Here is a 20,309-nt window from a genome sequence, read left to right as displayed (position 1 = left end):
CTGCATTCATGAAGTTGAGTCATTTTTGATTTATATTAATGATTTTTTGGTTTCTCTCCCAGAGCGCTAACACACACAGTGCCAAAACCAGCGTATGCTCGCAATCACACCCAGAGGAGGGATTGCATTACAGAACAATCTGAGGTTGACCCGCGTGTCAAGCTAATGAAAGGAATCCGAAATCATAATAATAAAAGATAAATAAATACAAGGCAAGAAGAGAAAATCTCTATTTCCGCCCGACAACCCGGTATGGCTTTATTGATAAGCTTTATTGATTTACAGAAATACTGCATTCCACTTTGTAAAAAAAAAATAGTAATCATAAAAAAGAGAGAAAGGTGATTCCCTTGAAAATTAATCCACAGGTGGAACTCCATCATTTGCTTGTTCTTGTTCGTTTTGCTTGTTCGAAAATTAGCTTTCAAATTCATAACTGGGAAAACAAACAAACACACAAAATGCAACACAAGCACAGCATGGACAACAGTCAGCGTGGCTTAGAACAAATGTGGCGGAGATGCTCGGCTTCTTAATTGGGCTCCCTGCCATTATTGATGAAATGTGGGAAGGACCCATGTCTCGGCAAACACAAGAACAATTTGAGAGCTTTTCTTCTTCAGTCATAGCAGTCTCCTGCCCCTGGATCTAACATCAGCAGCTCACGGCACATCACACGAGGAGACTCTCAGACAAGCAGGCTTGGCCCGGGAGCACGAGCGCAAGATCTGAGGCAAACCAGATTTGACTCTTTTCCCAGATCTCGGGGAGCCGTGACAACGAAGTTGGGATGACACAGGGCAGACCTTCTGAACAGGGATGAAATGGTCTTCCTTGGCAGGACTTTTATTCATTTATTTATGTATTAAGAAGACTTCAGAAACAGCGCATCAATTGAGGCAGGGAGTTACAGCACTGCTCTGAACACACTTGGAAAACAGGTGTAAGGTACTATGTGTACTATCTGACAAGGGGGCATGCGACTGGACTTCAAGCAGGTCCAGCTCTCCGGTATTGCATCATGCATGTTAAAAGCACATACACACACACATACCAGACCTGACCTTCTACCCAGTAAGCACAGCCGACGGGAAACTGTGACCTTGCAGAACTTCAATGGCTTAAGAGCATTGGGTATTTTAGTGTCACAGAGGGTGCCAGGGGTTTTGTGTAGCATATTATTCTTTATTGTTCTTTAGATTTTTCCCTAATTAATCACTAATTGTTTTATTATCACTAATTTATTTTGTGATTTGTTGGATTGTTTTTTGAGTACACAAGACACTGACAACTATTCCAGCACACCTGTCCCACTAAACGGCGCCCTACCCTTCACTTACAGCAAGGGTGCTCGCCCAAACAAATGGCATTCATTAAAGCTGGTATAGTTACCTGGCTCGGGCGCTCTGTTCTACACGCCCTGAGTCCGGGTTCTGCCGGAGCAACCTTGAACACCAAACCAGAGAGCTGTCAATAGCAAACACTTCCTGCCTTAGCAGCAGCTGGTGTTGTGACACTGAATCCCGATCCGGCCTTCCCACAGGCCTGTGATCCCATTGGCTGCCTCCGATGGGCTCTCCGCAAATCCGCACAGCCATTGGCCGGCCACGGCTCAGGCTGTATCTGTAACCTCGTGGCTACTGTGTGAGTGCGTTGCTGTCCCTGAAGCCAAGAGGTGCACTGAAGGGGCTGCGCTGCCTGGTGAACTTTACCCCCCAACAGAGGGCAAAAAGCACTTCTCAGACGGGGCCTGTGAGCGGCTCGGCTTTGATATGGTCTGTGGGTCTCAATCCTGGACCCCCTACCCTGCTGGTTTTTGTTCCAACCAAGCTCTCAATTACTTAATTGAAACCTTAATACTATCTAAGTAATAATTTGCTTACATTTGACTTTTTAAATTGTGCAACTGATAAAATGTTGGTTCCTTTATAAGTTTCTGATTTGTTTTACTTATCTTAAACCCCCTACTGTTTAAAATAATTAAAAGGCTCTGATATAGGAAATTATTAATTCTATTAAGTAAATTAAGGGTCCAATTAAGTAATTGAGAGCTTGGTTGGAACAAAAACCAGCAGGTTAGGGGCTCATCCAGGAGCAGGGTTGGGAACCACTGGTTTAAAGCTCTCTGTGAGCTGCCCCCCCTGCTCGAGGGTTTTCAGACACGCGGGCGCATTCAAGGCAGTGAGAGCTGCCTGGAGGGAGGGGCGTCCTGCTGCTGCCAGACTGCCATGTTCACCTGGCCTTCCGCCGGGTCATGGGAAACAGAGAGGGTCACAACCCCCAGGAGTTGGAGGGCTCCCATCAGGGCCCCTGACCTCATGAAGAGTTTATTGCAGTGCATTGGCTTTTGTTTTCTGTTACCTGCCCCATGTTTACCTCTCCATACTGTCCCCTGGTGAATAGACCGCTCTCTGGATTAACATGATTTCACTGTTTCTAACTGTGCTTGGAAGAGAGGATGCCATAGTACACTGTTAGAAATGCCAACACCAGATCATAGGCAAAGGTTCTACCCAATGCATAAATAATTAATAATAATAGTAGTGCACAAATTGTATAACAAAATTTAAATTAAAAATAAGGCACCGCACAGAGAAACAAACAAATCTAAACACGAAACCTCCTTGATCAGCCAGCGCTGCACACTGCATTTGATAAGAACAATTACACACATTGGCAGTCTTGCCAGGGTAATTATCCTGTCCTTCTGGCAGGCAAAGCTGCTTTGATTCGATTTTTAAACCATCTCTGACATCGATGGGAGCGCAGTGTTTGTGCGGAGAAGAAGATTCCTCGCCTACGCCCCGACCAACGCAGGCCTCTACCCTCATTGGGGTGGGTCAGACGGTGGCCCGGGCTCCTCGGACCTCCAGCCCAGAGAGCTGGACTCGTGCAGGTGGGTCATACGGTCTGGGAGTTGGTCTGGGTGGAGGGAGAGAGGAGGAGAGAGGACATGGCGGGAGAGAGAGCAGGAAACGAGAGAGGGAAAGAAACGCAAAGGAACAAGACCCAAGTGAGAGAGAAGAAGAAAGAACACGGCAATGCAATTCAGGAAAAAGGAAATGAAGAAAAAGAAAAAGATTTAAAAAACACAGAAATAAAAGGAGGATAGATGACTGCAGCCTTGAGTCTCGAAGGTCTCTGCGCGGGGGAGGCCTTGAGGTCCGGTCCCGGGCAGTAATGAGGCACTGCCATCGCAGCCAGATTCTCAGCCTCCGCCACAGTGCTTTATTAATCAGCCGGGTGACCTCGATTCCCTGAACTCCGTGGATGAGCTCCATTCTCCTTCAATCACCGGCCCGGGTTTGATCTCTCCCTGCGTTTACGACCACTAAATCTCACACAGCCTCCACTCGTCACAGAGGAACCAGGAACTCAGTTTGGGGGGCGTCGGCACGGATGATACAGGATATTCTCCACTGTGGAAGAAAATAATCATCATCACCATCACCAGACTGCAAACCAGTGTCACTGACAAACCCTAGAGTGAAGCCAAATGAGTGACGGCCCCCCCGGGCTGAGAAATCACAGACAACAACCTCACTATTATTAGGGCGAGGCCATAAAGAAGGGAAACGAATCAGACCTAACAATTAAAGCCCATGTAGAAAGCTGTGGTTGCGTCCACCTCTGTCGGTGTGACCTTCCGTGGGCCGCTTGTGTGAGACGCAGGAGAGAGAGATACGCACTCGGACTTGTGCCCTCGTGTCTGGCCTGCCGGTCTTATCTGATCTGCTGCTCACCATGGGTCGGTCTGCTGAGCACCGAGGAGATATCAGTACTGGGGTCAGATGCAATGCAGCTCTCCTCCGTCTCTCTCTCTCTCTCTCTCTCTCTCGCACTATCTCCTTATCTAGCGCTCTCTCACCTGGTAAACAGCTACAGGAAGAGCCCCTGTGATGTTCCTTCTATCTGCTGTCAGCGCTCTTTGCGATCTATGACATTTCACCATCAAACGAGACGCCTGCGTGGGCAGACAGAGAGAAGGTGGCTGGCTTGGGTTTGTCATCACAGCTCTGTCAGTTTAATTGCTTTCCTGGAAAATGTTAACTGTGGTTCGGTTTAACAGTACAGTGAAAGGAGATGTAACTACATTACTGGTGTGGTCACCTCACAAGTGCTGTAGTCTTCTCATGTGATATTGGGTTCAAGAACATCTGAAATCCTCTTATAGGTGACTCTGAAACTTATTGTCATCCTGCCTAATCGATTCAAATCAGAGGTAAGGACAGAGACCAAGCAGTCGGACAACAAAACATCGTTCTGATTTGTATTCTGAGCTGTGAAATCTGCATTGCAGTGCCAAGCCAAGTGACTTGACAAAAAACATGATGGGATGACAGCAGTAGGTTACCTGACCCATTTTAAGCCCTGACAACACCAACATTTCAAGCTTAAACTCATAACAAAAGTACATACTATTCAGTTAAGTGAGTAGAAAACAGTCCTAACCTAAGTTTACTGGGGACTCTAACCCTAGCCTGTATTTAAACCCAAACCCTAATTTAATCACTTGAATTGAATACACATTTTTGCTAAACTACACATAATAAGGTTCTCTGAACAACCTAAGACACTTGGTCTGCTGTATCAGTAATTAAAGCTTAGCCTGGGAAAGTGTTCTAATCTGGGGTTGTCTATGTTATTATACCATAATACCACAGTGGTTATTAAATAAAAGGGCAAGGTTATTCCGACACATCTAAATGAGGTATTTATTGTATTCACAAGTATCTGTCAATCTGGCATGCAAATAATTACTGGAGCCACTGCATATGCACATATAATTCCACAAGATGCTCGGAGCTATTCAATATTTACCGCAACGTTTTCCCCTTGTAACTACTCCCCCGTACACAGCCTTCCCCGGCACCGTGTTCACAGTCTATAAAGTGAGGTTTTATTATCGTCTCCACGCATCAAACTGCAGGTGATTCAATGAAAGCCTAAGCCACGCCGAGACGAGCTTCCCGGCGCCTCGAATAAAAAACGGCTCCCCAAGAAATGAAAGCCATAACTTGAGATTTATTGCTGCTGCAAAGGAGCAGGTTTGATGAATCTTCTGATGTCATTTTTATAAGCCTTTAATAATAATAAAAACCAATAATGGAAATCCAAGCGGCATAGCGGGAACATCCTGCACGCTGTTTCTGGACGCGTCCTAAAGAAAGCAGGAGATGGTCCAGAAGAGCCGCACACACTCTCGGCACAGATGGGAAGCAGATGCAACTTTGACACGGTCTGTCTGTAAAGCGATGCTGCAGCTTCATGATGCCAGTGCTTCCTGTTTATTATTTAAACCACATTTCACACAAATCTGCTCTTCACATCTAGCCATCTATCTATATATAAAGTTATCATGCTTCCCCCCCATCTACTGTATTCCCTGTGGACAGAACGTAAGAAGCTAAGCTTTCAAGTAATGCAACTCTCTTACTGTGAGAGTTTTGCAAAGTGTCAACAGGAACAGTACTGCACTCAAAGTGAAGAAAGTGCATTTGTGTGTCACTTTCTAATGAGTTCAAGCAACAAAAGATTAACCTGATCCGGTATCGAAGACTGACATTGTGTCTTAGTCTTCATAGTCCTGTGTTGTGGTTTGAAATACAAGTACAGAGTTGGAGTATGTAGAACAGAAAGCACGAATGTAAGGAAAAGGAAAGAAAAAAGAAAAGGATTATAGTGTGACTACATAATGCATGACATGAGAAAAAGTGCCGCTGCTATTGTGAAGTTTCTAACACACCGCTGCCGAATACCAAAACATCCAGGAGTATTTTGCTGAGAGTAATGGATGTGTCTGAGGAGATCTCAGCGAAGCACTGTGGCCACCATCTCCCCAAAACAGCACGACAAAAAGGCCTTTTCAGAGTACGACAGGACCGCGGTGCCATGCAGTTATCAACGAGAGGGGGGACAGAAGAAACAGCACATCCCTCTCAAAGAAGTGCGTGAAAGCACGTGCACATAGAGACACATGCTGTGTTATGAAAGGTAAACGGGTCATGCCTCGGCACACAGGCATTGTAGTCCAGAGTCAAGCAGATTTATTTGTATTATTATTCTGTGAAGGGCACCATGACTGCCTTTACTTATTGGGATCTTCTGAATTACGGTTTATGTCACAGACGGGATGGAAGTGAGCGGTTCAAGGAGAAATGAGCTTCAAACTGTGGTCTGAGGCCCAGAGACCAGAGCGCCATCCCCTGGGGCAGCGCTGGGAGGAACTGAAAGAGTTCACCACGGAAAACCCGATCCTCTCGGCGCACAAGAAAGCTATCTGGGATACACAGACATTGAAGAGACTGACAGCAGCAGATCTGGCAAAACTGTTGTACAATTGTATCATGTCTGTGAGGTTGTGAGTTTGTTTCTGACCTTTTGCTGGCAGCTTGAGGGGGTGGTGATACTACTGTGAGGAGTAGGAAAGCAGCCAGATCGCATTAAAACAAGACTAGCAAAACAATGCTGGAGAAACTGCCGATTTGCTTCTGAATGGATGAAAAATGTTTATTCTGCAGCCACCTACTGTTATTATTAATAATAATAATAATAATAATACTATAGTTTGTAATGTTACTTCAATTTCTTCTAATGGTGCAACCAATTATTAAATAAATAACACACACAGCACCCAGCAGAGACTCCAAGGGCTTCAGATTTCACTGACTAAAAGAAAAGCTAACCTTGTATTAATGAGAGCGAATGGCAAATTCATGTATTTATCTCATGTATTCATTATTTAATTTAAGTTGTCATGTGAATTGTGCTGCAGCTGTAAGACGACGGAGATCTGCCAGAGGGCGCTGTTCTCCCTCGGCAAAGCCAGCCAGAGCCAGGGCCCAGGCTTGTGCTCAACGCAGTCCACCCAACACGGACCACCCGACCCAGCCACCGGTGTCTCTGCAACACTGTACCGGTCAACACCGCTGGTAAACATCTGTGCAAATGAGCCACATTAAAACACAATCGATGACTGTTTTCCCCATCGCTGAGTATTCACTTGATTTCCAATCAGCTGGATCAATAGTAGCTCACCATGGGGCTTGGAAACAGAGGCCCGCCACATGCTCCAGTGACATGTCCGTAACCATGAGCATGATCGTTATTTTGTGTTCTCCTTTATTTATTTTTTGCGCATCATGTTTGTTTATCTGTTCAAACATCGGTAAGATCTTTAAAAGCAAACAATCAACTCTAAACAAGTAAAAAGACCCCACAACATTAAAGCTAAGATACAAGTTTCACGCATTTATTTTTCTATTATAAGCTCTAAGCAGGGTTCTGAATTACATAACGCACAAGTCTACTAGTAGTTTAGTAGTTTTCCCCCCCACTGTTTGGTTCTAGCCACTGCCTCACAGGCTTTGTTGTTGTGTGAAAAACACTTTTTTCTTCTCCACTTCAGAGTTTGAGACTTTCTCGACTTCATCCAGGAGTGAGACGAGAGAAAATTAATAAACCTCCCTCCCTCAGCCACTTTCATAAAGATGAATTCAAATCAGTCTCTCTCTCTCTCGGCTGCGTTGCAGGCGCTCAGCACCGCAGTGGAAAGGCACTGGAGTAAATGCGTCTCTCTTGCAAGTTGTGTCAGCGCACATTTTAATGAGCCCCCCCCCCGACTGAGAAGCACTCACACCCGCCCCCCCAGACAGACAGCTGTCCTCGTGCGTGGCTGTTGTTTGAAAAGACCAGGCAGGTTTGACGCTCTATTCTTGCCTATTTCTCTGGAGAAAGGATGTACAAATGGTTCAGGGATGGATGAGCGAAACAGATTAAAAACTGAAATGATATTCAGCTGCTCAAAGCCTTTTTTTTTGGGGATCTCCAGGACTGGTGCTGGAAACTCATTTCAGCTGCATCAGAACGGCTCCGGCTTCCACTGGCGCAATATTTCCTGCATTGCCATGGAAACCCACTGGCAGAAACCACACACTGCGCTGCGCTGTACCTGCCTGACAGCCCAAACAGCATCGCACCGTACAGTGCGGCCCAACGGACCGGCTCGGCACAGCGAACGGATCCCTGCCAGAACAGCACACAACGTACCAGACAGGAATGAAGGAAGTGGGTTCTCACATCCATCTGCAGTGGATGGACAGACTCAGAGACAGACAGAGAGACAGACAGACTGACTGGATGCAAAGCGCACAGAACAGCTGACAGACCAACTAACACAGACGGATGGACAGGAATTTACTGGATCTGTGAGGAAGTACTTCTCGATGAGCGTTGGTTACGTAATGCAACATTATTAACACATGATTTGTAATCAAATTGACATTAAGTTGCTTGGAAAGCAGATGCCCCCTCTTTGCAGATTTTCCTTGGCACATTATCTCAACAGTAAAACCTTCACGGTCTGCAGATGCTTTATCCCTGGCCCCGATCTCTCTGGTGATCCATTACATCCAGCTTAGTTCAACAAGAGATAAATACATACAGTGAAATGTTTTGGTAGCAGTCAGGGCTCTGGGTCGTGGGGTCAATCCCGAATGGGGGACACTGCCATTGTATCCTTGAACAAGGCACTTTACCCAGAATGCTCCTACTCTCTAAATGGGTAATTGCATGTAAAAATAAAAATCTATTGTAACAATTGAAAGATATGGGCCTTAGATATAGGCAATTGCTAAGAAATATAATAAATATATATTATTACTATTAAAAAAAAAGACATTTGTAAAAGGTTACAAGTGTATTTATTCCCTTTCCACCTTGCTGTTCAGGGCCAGGAGCTCCTCCCGAAAGTGTCCCTCATGCCTCACGCCCCTAATGTGGAGAAGCAGTTTATTAATTATTTGTTAGTGTACTGGAGATGAGGACCTCCTCTTGTCAGCTCCTCTGGGCCGGTGAATTATATTTCAGAGCAGAGGGAGCAACTGAGGAGAGGTTCAGCCTTAAGTAGGAAAATCTTCCTCCTCTGACCAGCTTTAGCAGGTATTTTTTTCGTTGCTTGACCGATTTTGACAGAGGGGTAAATTGGGCAGTCAGGGTCTGGGGGGGCGGTGCTGCACAACAACAACTTAATTTGTTTGTTGGTTGGTGGTGGTTTGTCTGTCTGTCATAAATGATTAATCTGATTCACGACTCTTTCCTGGGAGATCTGTTCTCTATAGCGTAGAGCTTTTTTTTTGTATAAGAATAAAAAGTATAATGAAATAAAAATAAGAAAACAAAAACTTTATGCAAGCTGTATTTTCTTTCTTGTTTCCTTTACAAAGACGCTGCTGCAGTGTTCTTGAAACTGGATCATATCGCTTGGGTACAGAGAGGCTCCTGAGGGACACGGGTACGAATCCATCTTCGAGGACGTGGCGTCGAGCGTTTTGCAAAGACTCAAACTCGGGACGCAGCCTGTATCTCTCCACGCGCCCCTACAGCTGGAGAGGGAAGCATTCATACCCTTCATCCGCTACTTGTGATTCATTCAGTTTAATAAATGTCGCTAATTAGACTTTACTTATTTACCAATTATATGTTTACAGAGTTTGTTGAATACTGATTGACCCTCGGGAAAACGGAAAAGATTCTACTTGAGCGAGCCGAGAAAAGACAGGAAGTGTGTTAACTATAGGAATCAATCAGTTTGCGTTCCTTTGACTCACTATACATACATTCAGATGCTCACACACGCATTTTATTCACACACACACACAGAGTATACAGGAACTTTGCAGAAAGTGACTGACAATTTACAGTTGAAGTGAAATGTTCTCTCTCCCGGGACCATCTCTTGTCTCTGAACAATTTATGAAGTTGACAGAGGAGGAGTAAAAAAAAAACAAAAAAACAGTGGAATACATTTCCATCTAAGCGGACTGAATAGAGTTCTCTCTCAGCGCGGCGCCTCTGATCTCTTCCCCGGCTCTCGCTTTTGCTGGGTACCAAACGGCGATGATAGCACCTGACATGCCGAGGATGAAAGCACAGTCACACGCTTTGGGGACGTCTGCATCAGAGAGACACCTTTCGGAGAGTTGTGGGGTTTGTTAAGGAGGCCAGTGAAAAATAAATAAATAAGTAAACTATAAAACAAAAGGTCAGTTGCCAGCACTGTCCTCTCAGGTGTGAGAAGCGTGTATTAAAATGCAATTTACATGTAATACCTTCATAACTAATGTAATAAAAAAGACACTAACTTCTTTGAGGATTATCTAGATGTTTATAAGGCATCATAAAGTAATGCTGTGTGTCTGGGAACTGGGAAAACACAACACAAAACAGGAAAAACAAAATGTTCCCCTTCCACGCTGTCTTTAAGGGTTAACCTGGCAAAGTACAGAGCTCTCCACCATGAGCAACATCTGTGTCTCCGAGCCACTCGTTTTACCTGCATGCCCGACCTCCCCTCCTCCCTGCATCCCTCGGAGTATCTCTGTCATCACTAGCCTTTGTTCTCTTTCTTATGTAACCTCTGGCAGAGCATCTCTCTCCTTCCTTTCTTCTGCTCCCCCCTGTACTTGACTCTTTGCCTGTAGAAAGATGTATTTCTTTTAAAAAAAGTGGGGGAGTTACAACAACTGCAACAACAACAAAAACATCGACCAACTTACACTGATACCTGAAGCCTTTTTTAATATGGCGCTGGACCCCCTGAGTGCATCACAGCGAATCTCCCGGCCGAAACAGCGAGGAGAAACTGAAGCGCGGCCATGACTGACAGAGATAATAAACCCCTGAATTCACCCCTTTTTTTCCCTCCAGTGATTCTCAACCTTGGCGCTCTGATGAGAACGCAGGTGACTGACATCATCACAACTGACTCACATCCGCAACGAGCCCCGTTAGATAATAGCAGAACGAGAGCCGTGTCATTAATCGTTACATTTGATTATTCTTTGGTCGGTTTACTCGGTTTCTGTCCTACACATGCCAGTCAAGGCTGCGCCCAGGTACTTCATCTATTTATTGGCCTACAGATAAGCACGTTTGAAGGTAGGGATCCAAAATAATAAAGAGAAAACTCTAAGGAGGAAAATGTGAAAGAAAGAGGGGAAAAAGAAAGCTTGCACTCGAAACTTCAGCCGAGTCGAGAAGAGGCAGCACCGACGTTTTCACACGCAGGTCGTATGGTGTCTGAAATGGCTTGAGTCATCCCTACACCCATGTCCCAGCAACGGCAAATCCATACTGTCTCAGGGACTCATCAATTTTCGATATTCTTCCATATTTTTAGATCCAGGCCGTAATCCGGACTGAATCACAACTGGCACGGCAGCAACTGCACTTGGTGACCCTCCCATTGCCGACGGGATTGTCAGCTCTACAACATCCAGGATGTATCAAACGCAGAACCTAAATTGCTTGTTTTTCTGGTGTTTATTGCTTCCATCCACCACCTCCCTCTGCCGAAAGGTCACAATCTCCCAAGACCTTGTTAAATAAATGAAAATCTAAAGCGGGGGAAAGATTAATCGGCAGCTTCATGTCGACGGGGAATCGGATGTCAGGCAACAGAGTGACAGCTCAGCAGAAAACATGATTTACACTCAATCCTACGGGGAAGCGATTTGGAACCACCGGGTTACAAACATCACGGGTAGTCAAGAGGCGTGCGGGAATAAAACCGTTTTTCTGATTCTGTGCAATATGTATACACATGTATATTAAGAAAAATAAAGAAAGAATATTCAACCAAACATTGGGTAGGAAAACAGTACCACACTCCCACTGTAAATAAAATAAATCGTCTTCACCCTTGACTGGTTTTAATGGCGTCTGGCCACGGTCTGGGGTCATCTGTCCTGAGGGCAGGAGCCGAGGTCATCAGGCCAGGAGCAAAGGGGCATTCGACTGTGATCTATAATACAGAGGTGGTGAAAATCAATACTGAACACAAACCATCATCAACGGGGAGGAGGAGGGGACGACAAGAGCCAGACTGTGTCAAAGTGGACCCAGCTCTCCTTTTCACTGGGTCAATGCTTTCATTTCTCCAGAGGAAACCCGAGCAGCCCAGTCAAACCAATGGGGTTATCCTCACCGACCGAGGATCGAAGAAAACACAGCGGCCCCCAGCTACACTGACAGGGGCCAGGTCCGTCTGGACAAGGGATTTCCAGAGACCCCCCGCCAGCCCGGAAACAAAAACAATGGGCTCTCTGCGTCCATGTATCAAAGAACTGCAGATACGACAGAGTTAGTTAAACGTACACCACAACATGTTACTCTTCAACTAAATAATACATTGTGCTGCCGTTCAAAAAGATGAATAAACAAAATATCGAACCCAATGGCAAAAAAAGAATCCAAGGACGTCCTAATAAATACTGCAACTTAGTTTTGATGAGATGTTGTGGACAAACAGGGTGGGGGTGTCCAGAGTTGTGTGTGTGTGTGTGTGTGTGTGTGTGTGTGTGTGTGTGTGTAGGCTAACAGTCGCTGTCAGATAGAAACAGAGAAGCATCTTTCTATTGTGTCGGAGGTTGCTGCTACTCCCACACAGCCGAGAAGAGGGAGAGTTTCAGAGACGCGGGTGTTCAGTTCCTGGAAGCATGCTTGTGGAAGCTGTAAAACCAATATTTTTTAAGAATGCGTTGAAGAGAGAAACAGCCTCGCATAAACAAAAATAAACAAAACATGGACGACTGCCAGCACAAACCATGCTAAATCACTGTGAAAAAAAACATATACATATCAATAACACTTTAGATTAGGGGTTGCAAATTGCATTTGTATATGATTTTTTACCTTGAAATGATTGACAGATTCTTAACAGACTTAATAAAGTAACTGACCTGTACTAATGATAACAACATGCCAAATTGCTGTCAAATCTATAAAATAAAATAACCATATTGTTAATAAAACATTTATACTGAGTCTTTAGCATAGGTGTCCACCTTAGAAATGGCTATGGTCACAATACTGGTTTGAGCGTGGATATATGATGACTTTTATTAGACTGTGTTGGGTCACTTCTGATCTGTCTGTCTTCACTTTGAGCATCCACACAAGTTAGTCAATTTTCATCAGAACCAGTTGCTCTATACAAGACACGATTCCAAAATCAACTCTGTTGGACCTGAAGCCGTGACCTGTGGTCCAAGACACCCATCTTCTTTGGACATGAACCATAATAATAAGAGGATCACAACCACATTTTCAAACCTGGGCCCAGCATTGTCACATCAACCTGTTCTTTCATGGATATATAAACATCAGTTTCTTAAAGCGACAATGAACTCAATATCATTGAAAAACATTTCTGGGCTTTGTTTTGTCAAGGTGCAATACAGGGAACCCCTCTGGTATTTCATGAGGTCACTGGAAATGAATTTTTAAACCAGGAATACCTGTCATAAATGAAAGTGGAGATTGGCGATGGCTGGATGTATAGCCCGAAGTGGAATACATTGCTTATTTTTTTCTTTTCCAAGAATGTGCATGGTCATGCTTTATAAACTAATGAATATTAAATCTGCAATTAATTTTAATTGCAACACAGAGCGGTCCAAGTAAGTGGCTGCAAACGGAGCCGCACACCGGTGTCGTACACAAGTTTCACTGTTTCTGGGGTCAAAGCCATAAACTTCCTGCTCACTGCTTTTATGTTTTTAATTTTTTACCACATATCGTAACTGTTAAATATTAGAGCTGTGCGTTTTCGATTTAAAGCACGGTCATACATTAAAGATATGGCTTTATGGATGGTGTAAAATATTTAGAGTGAGAACTGAATAATTGAAGTGTGGAAGAGATCAAATACAAATATCACTAAGATCTTCACTCCATCTCTCTCATTGCCATCCTGTGTTTTCTTTAATAATTATTATTAATAATACATATATTATCTTATTGTAACTCAATAATAATTTCTTCATTGGCTAGTTAATTAAATACAAAATAAAAATGGTAGCCCGGTACAACAGAGAATGCAGGCTTATCAGAAATAACTCCAAGTGGCTCAACTATATAGTGAGCAGAACCCTGTGTGAGCTAGTCGCCGAAACCACAGAGTCAGATATAGATGTAAAACCCGACTGAGGTCTTACGTCTGAATATGTTCAAAACAAAGCTCGCTGCCCGAAACTGCACTGTATTTTTGCACTTTGTTTTGCGCTTATATTTTGTAAGTCGCCCTGGATAAGGGTGTCTGCTAAGAAATAAATAATAAAAAATATATAATAATAATAACTATTTAGCTACCACTGGTGCCATGCAAAATTCATTTTAGTTTCAATTGAGGCTTAACAAGAATACCAAAATTTAGAAGTCTTATCCAGCCCAGGTGGATATTTAGACCAAGTGGACGACTGGTGGTTAAATGGTCCTTCAGAAGACAGTTTAAGTGGGAATAAACTTCAAATCATCAAGTGGCACTCCAGTGAGAAGCAATGATTTAACCTTCAGGTTTAATTCTTGGCAAAACAAAACAAAACTAAAGCCTAAAAATGATACGGAAGATGGGGCAAAGTGTTTAAAGCTGACATGCTCAAGTGTACGAACAACTGAATTGCTGTTAATTAATAGTTTTGCTCGAAGAAATTACCTTTCTGTAAACTTATAGAGAGCATGGGGAATATTCCTGAAACCTCGGCAAGATGTCGTCATGAAAACACGGGACAGTATCTGAATCTGGCATAGCAAGCCAGCCTCATTAGAGGCAATTAAATACTGACACAGACAGGCTCGGACAGAAGAGAAACCTCTTCTTCTGACTGCAAAATGACAGCTTGGGATTCCTGTTAGAACTAGTTAAGTCAACCCCATCTTTAAAACCATTAAAGGCAGCCCCTGTGTCTTACAAAGGACTAGGGATGTCTGCCAGAATGGGTTAAGCTGGGCCTGGGAGGCCTAGTTCTAGTATTGTACTGCAAACGATACTGCGCACTTGTCAAATCTTCTTGTCCTCCTGTAGAGAGCAAGAGGCCCGAGACGGGGACTGCAGACTGGGCAGGAGAGGGGGCCAGCGCGTTGGATCAGAAAGGCATGTGTGAGGCTGGTGTAGAGGAGGGAGTGAGTCAACCCGGCCTGCACGGTCCAATTAGATACTTTATGAAGAGGTTGAGAGATGACCAAGTGGCAGCCTTTGATCCTCTGTGCAGTGCAATCAGCACTGCCTAGGAGCTCTCGTAATTGCCTGTGAAGGCCAGAGAACGGAAGAGAAAAGAAAAAAATGAATGTGAGACTCCAGCTCTTTCTGGTGATCATGTCAGGTGACCCGCTGAGCAACTAGGGGAAAAAAAACACAAAACCAGATTTTCCCACTTTCCCGTGCCACTGCAGAGGCACAGAAACAGATCCCACAGTGTCTATGGGAAGGGTAAACAAAAGAGTGTGTTCTCCTCCGTAGTTGCAGGAAATAAAAGCTGCAGCGTGTCGCTTTTGTTTCTCAATAAAGGCCTTTATTATGGATAATTATGCAGAGTGTGATTAAGTATTCCGCCTTGAAGAATATTGCATAACACTAGAACCAAAATATACACCACACACACACACACACACACAGAACAAGGCAGAACTGGATAGACACATGCAAAAGACGGCATGCAGAGAAGACAGTCAGTCTGGGGAGGGACAGAGAGTTAAAACTCAATCTTGTTAGGGGAAAAGATCTTGCACACAGAGCAAACTCTAGTACGTGTAAGTGACACTGTCAATACTCAGCTCGGAGTGAGGCAATTTCATATCCACAAAGAGTGTTCTGCCAGTAAACTATACCTCCTACTGGGCAGAGCAGATAAAAGCAAAGTACAAATAGAGAAGCCGCAAATCGCAGAACAGGAAACAAATTAATGGCGTGCCATGTCAAAACACCTCCTGCAGTTGATCTTGATTACATCACTAGCCTTGTGCTGAATGTGGATTGAAGATTTTATTCTTTTAATCTGTAATTCCTATTCAACCATTAGACTGCAAACTACTAGAGGGTGCCACATTTGTTTTCCAGGTGGGAGGACTGCTGCTGTACCCTTCACACAGACTGATTTACTTAAAACTCAACTGCATACACAAGCATCCATATAAGTCTTTTGGGATATAACTGTCAGCCTAACACATTACTAGAAGTACATAAAAGCACAAGCAATGAGAGCCGAATGTTTTGTGTAGGCCTGAGCTAGTCCAGAGTGAGTTTTCCACTACTGTTGTCCTCAGGTTGCGTATGTTGTGTTGCACAGGCCCTGGTCAGAAAGGAACACAAACTCCCGGGGAAACAACAGCAAATGGGTTTTTGAAATCTTAAAGCAGTTTTCTAAGTTCCTCCCGCGTTGGATGAGATATTTTGTTTTTCCACAGCCTGACCCTGACCTGCACAGGACCCCAAACTCCCCAAACCACACATGTAGTCCAAGATAACATATCCCAAAGCTGACATCAATGCGCAGGTACAGCGAAGAGTCCCAGAGTAATGTAGATGTGATGAAGGCTTCTCTTTCACAACAATTAACTCTGAGTCTCAATGATCTGGCGACAGATTGAGGGAATTCAGACGATAATAAAGCAGTGTGATAAAGTAAATATATATTTATCTTCATGAAAACGAGAAAAAAAAAATTATCACACAAACGCCCACGCGCTATTCATGACTGAATAGCAAACAGGATCCAAATATAAATGATTTCTAATCTGTGATTACAACAAAAAATAAAACGTGGAGAAAAAAAATACAGACAACAAAAAAATATGTTCTAGCGAGACTGCCGGGGCTCCGAGAGTAATCAGCAAGCACCAGCCTTGAGGGACAGCGCTTCCTGTCCACGCCGTGAAAACCTTCATTAATACGGAATAAAAGAGAATGAGAGAGTGGCGGAGAACGGGAGAGTCATGGAGGGGTGTCAGAGGCGGTTACATTACAGCGGGGGAAATAAAACATATTGCAGCTGTATAATTTAATGCCGTACAATGTGTTATGTAAAAGATGTAGATGTGCGCAGATCATTATGTAAGGTTGTGTGACTTTAGAGGGATTTCTGGTATTTTCATTAGAGCCGGGTGTTCAAGCAGGGAGAACCATTAGCCCACCTCATTATTGCACATGTCTCTATACACAAAGAGCTAACAGGAGGCAAGGAGACAGGCTGTGTGTAGTTTTATCCAGCCTCCCCCATCCCTTTGTCCTGATTATAGTTCCCCCGAGATGATACCCAGTTTACCTTTCCAATCTCATGTGTTTGCCGTCAATGATTTACATTAAACAATCCTGAGATGCCGGATGCTCCTGCAGTGAATTCACGAAAGACAGCTTTATAGCAAGGTGTGTACTTCTGCACATCATAAAAATGACAGAGTACGGCATTAAAGTAAGTAATGTACGTCCGGCGGCCCACAACATCTTTAAAATAAGTAAATAAAAATGTATTCTGCCGATGATGTGCAAAAAACACAAATACTTGCTTGCTTACTTTTTATCAAGGTTATGAAAAGTGAATGTACACGTTCTCGGATAACTTTCAAGTCAAATTCAATAAGAAGTGCATTCTGTGAATATTGTATATGTAAATATAGATGCACACATCTGCAGGGTTTACTGGGATTCAGCAGAAATCGAGATCAGACTTTGCTAAAAATTAAAATCCCAAAAGGTTTTAATCTGGACTTTAACTCGTTCAAAGTCTCGGTGAAGGAAAGGGGTCCCTCGAGTTCTGGGGTCACAAAACACAATCGGCCTTTAAAAAAGTGGCCCCAGATGCTGGACAGGCCGGGGGACTTCAATGCACTTCCCCTCAAAAGCTGAGAATTGTGTAGTCCTCTGAAAAAGCAGGTTTGAGGCAACAGGAAGGTATTGGTGGTGAAATACTCAATTTGGGGAATCTGTGGACACAGCTGCTCAGTCTTTACCCTTCCAGGTACCCCACATGCAGACACACACATATATAAACACACATATATGGAAAAGCCTGCAGTTGTAACGAGAGGGAAAGGAGACTACACTGAGACTACATTAGCCTGCTTGCAGTGACCTGGAGTTCACGTCCGACTTTGACATCGGGAGACAATGTAGCATGAGGCCTGATCAATTCACCCGGGGTTTAAAAAGAGAGAGAGAAAAAAAGAAAGAAAACAGGAGGATGAAGAGACGCGGGAGGAAGCGGTTGGTTTCTGCTCCTATCTCCGTCTTTGGCTGCTGCCGGCCCCGCTTCATTGTGCCTTAATTGGAGCTGATTTGCTCCTGCATTATTTATAGCGAGCATATCAGCCACAAATTGCCCTCCTGCATAATGCAGACCGGGATTTTTTATCGTTTACAGACAGCGCTGTGCAAAGGGCTGCGAGAGGCTGACAACCCCCCCAGCCGACGAACAGGTTTGAGAGCCACACTGAGCAGGGGGTGGGGGGACAAGGCTGGCTGGACCTTAGCAGCCGATTGGTGTGTGTTGGCCAAATCCCTGTGTGAAGCCTGTTAACTCACACACCTGGCTGACGTCCCGGCTGACGTCCAGTTGGGCCCCCAGGCCTCCACATGTTTCGAAGCCAGATGTGGACGATTCCCTGTGCTAGACCACACACTAATACACACACACACACACGCAGACACATGCACACAGTATTACGGTAAATAACTGTGTAACACTACATTACAATGTACACTACACTACACTACGCTAATCCCAACATCCCACATTGCAAAAACATCAACGGTCGCTTACGACAGATTTTAAACTTTATAACATACTAGAAACACACACTGTCAGACAAGACAATACGGATTTCAGGTGGGAATTTTGTAAGCTTTCTTTCTCCCCCCCGTTCCTCCTGCAGGGTTCAATTCACTTTGTGCATGTGGCATTTTCAGGTCACATCTCCAGCTAATGCAGCCCGAAACGCAGCCAGTCCTGCCCCCGTCGCCTGGCAAATCTAGAGCCCCACACATAGACGGAAACACAAGGCTGCATGGATTTAATGAGCAGCAGACACAGTGCAGTCGATGGCGAATGTAGTAGGGGAGGAGATAACAAGACAGCCATCTCCGTTTCCTGGCTATATGTGTGTTTTTCTGTGTTGTTTTTCACTTCTGCCTCCCCCTCCCGACACCCCTCTCTTCCTCCTCTCTGCGATTTGTATTCCGTGTCCTTCTGTTTGTGATGGCGTATCCAGGCAACCGTAGCCTGCCTGGTATTAGGGGGAGCGCATTTTCTGCGATAGAATATGATGCTTTAACAGCATTCAGAAGAATGGCCGTCGGGGCCGGGAGGCAGTGGGGGTTAAACATCGAGAGGGATCGGGGGGAAGCTAATGCATTCGTCTTTGTTTTATGTGGCTGGGAGGTTTGAGTCCTGCGATTCGAGCTCAGCCTGCAGGGCCTGTGAAAAGAGTCGCTGTGCGAGACTCTAATGAAAGGCGCTGCCGTTAAGAGGGGCAAAAACGTTTACCCCCGCTAAGCAGTGCTAGGAGGAGGACGGTGTTTTCTATCCCACAGCCAAAAATGGTTGCCCTGGTTGCACACAGTTCAACGCTGGCGTGGAACCCGAGTACTCAGATACTTGCAAATTAGTTTTTGGAGACACCGTGTGTAGCTCACGTTGAGAAACTATCCATAAGCCCGGTCTTACCTGTGAGACCGTGCTCTGCCTGTTACAGCATCAAACATCCAATCTTTCTCAAAACAAATACAGCAATTATCCAAGAGAATCTACAGGCTCCCTAAATTACTGCCAGGAAGATTAAAGAAATGTACTCTTTGCTTCGAGATAATACGGATAAAGCGACCAGAATATGAAATGCGTGACTACATTTTTTTGTTTGTTTCATAGCAAATAATTGCATTTATTTTCATCTGACCTCTTATTAGGAGTCTAGCACAGGAGTAAAAGATTTTAATCAAAGCCTGGTCAGAGAACCAGAGCCGGGGAGAGCAGCTGTATCTTTCCGAATTACCTCGAAATCCATTGCACAAAAAAAGTGAAACTCTGCAACCAACTGCTACAAATTGTATCACATGTTTTGTCTTACTGTTTAAAAAAAACCTTAATGCACTGTAAGAAGATAAAGGGAAAATGTACCCCTGCTAATACAAGTATCCATCACGATATCTTATTATTTCATTGAAGCTGCATTTCATGGTCTTTGGCACAAGAAAATGACGATATAGGAGAGACGTTTCTACCTTGTAATGCATTCAAGTGACACAAGGAGCATTGGTGAGACAATTATGTAGTGGACTCCACACTCTGTTTATTGCTTCTTTTATTTTCGCTCTTGAAAAATACAAATGGAACATAAAAGTATTTTCTAGCCCATTTTTACAATTGCAATAAAACAAAACTGAGTCCAACATCTCCCCTGTGGGTAAACAGCCCATTTAGGTCACTCACTGCGGACTGGGCAGGTAGTGTGGCGACACATAAGTCACACTAAGCTTGGGG

Source organism: Amia ocellicauda, chromosome 5 (assembly GCF_036373705.1).
Source record: "Amia ocellicauda isolate fAmiCal2 chromosome 5, fAmiCal2.hap1, whole genome shotgun sequence".
NCBI classification, from domain to species: domain Eukaryota; kingdom Metazoa; phylum Chordata; class Actinopteri; order Amiiformes; family Amiidae; genus Amia; species Amia ocellicauda.
Note: the sequence above shows the minus strand (reverse complement) of the source record.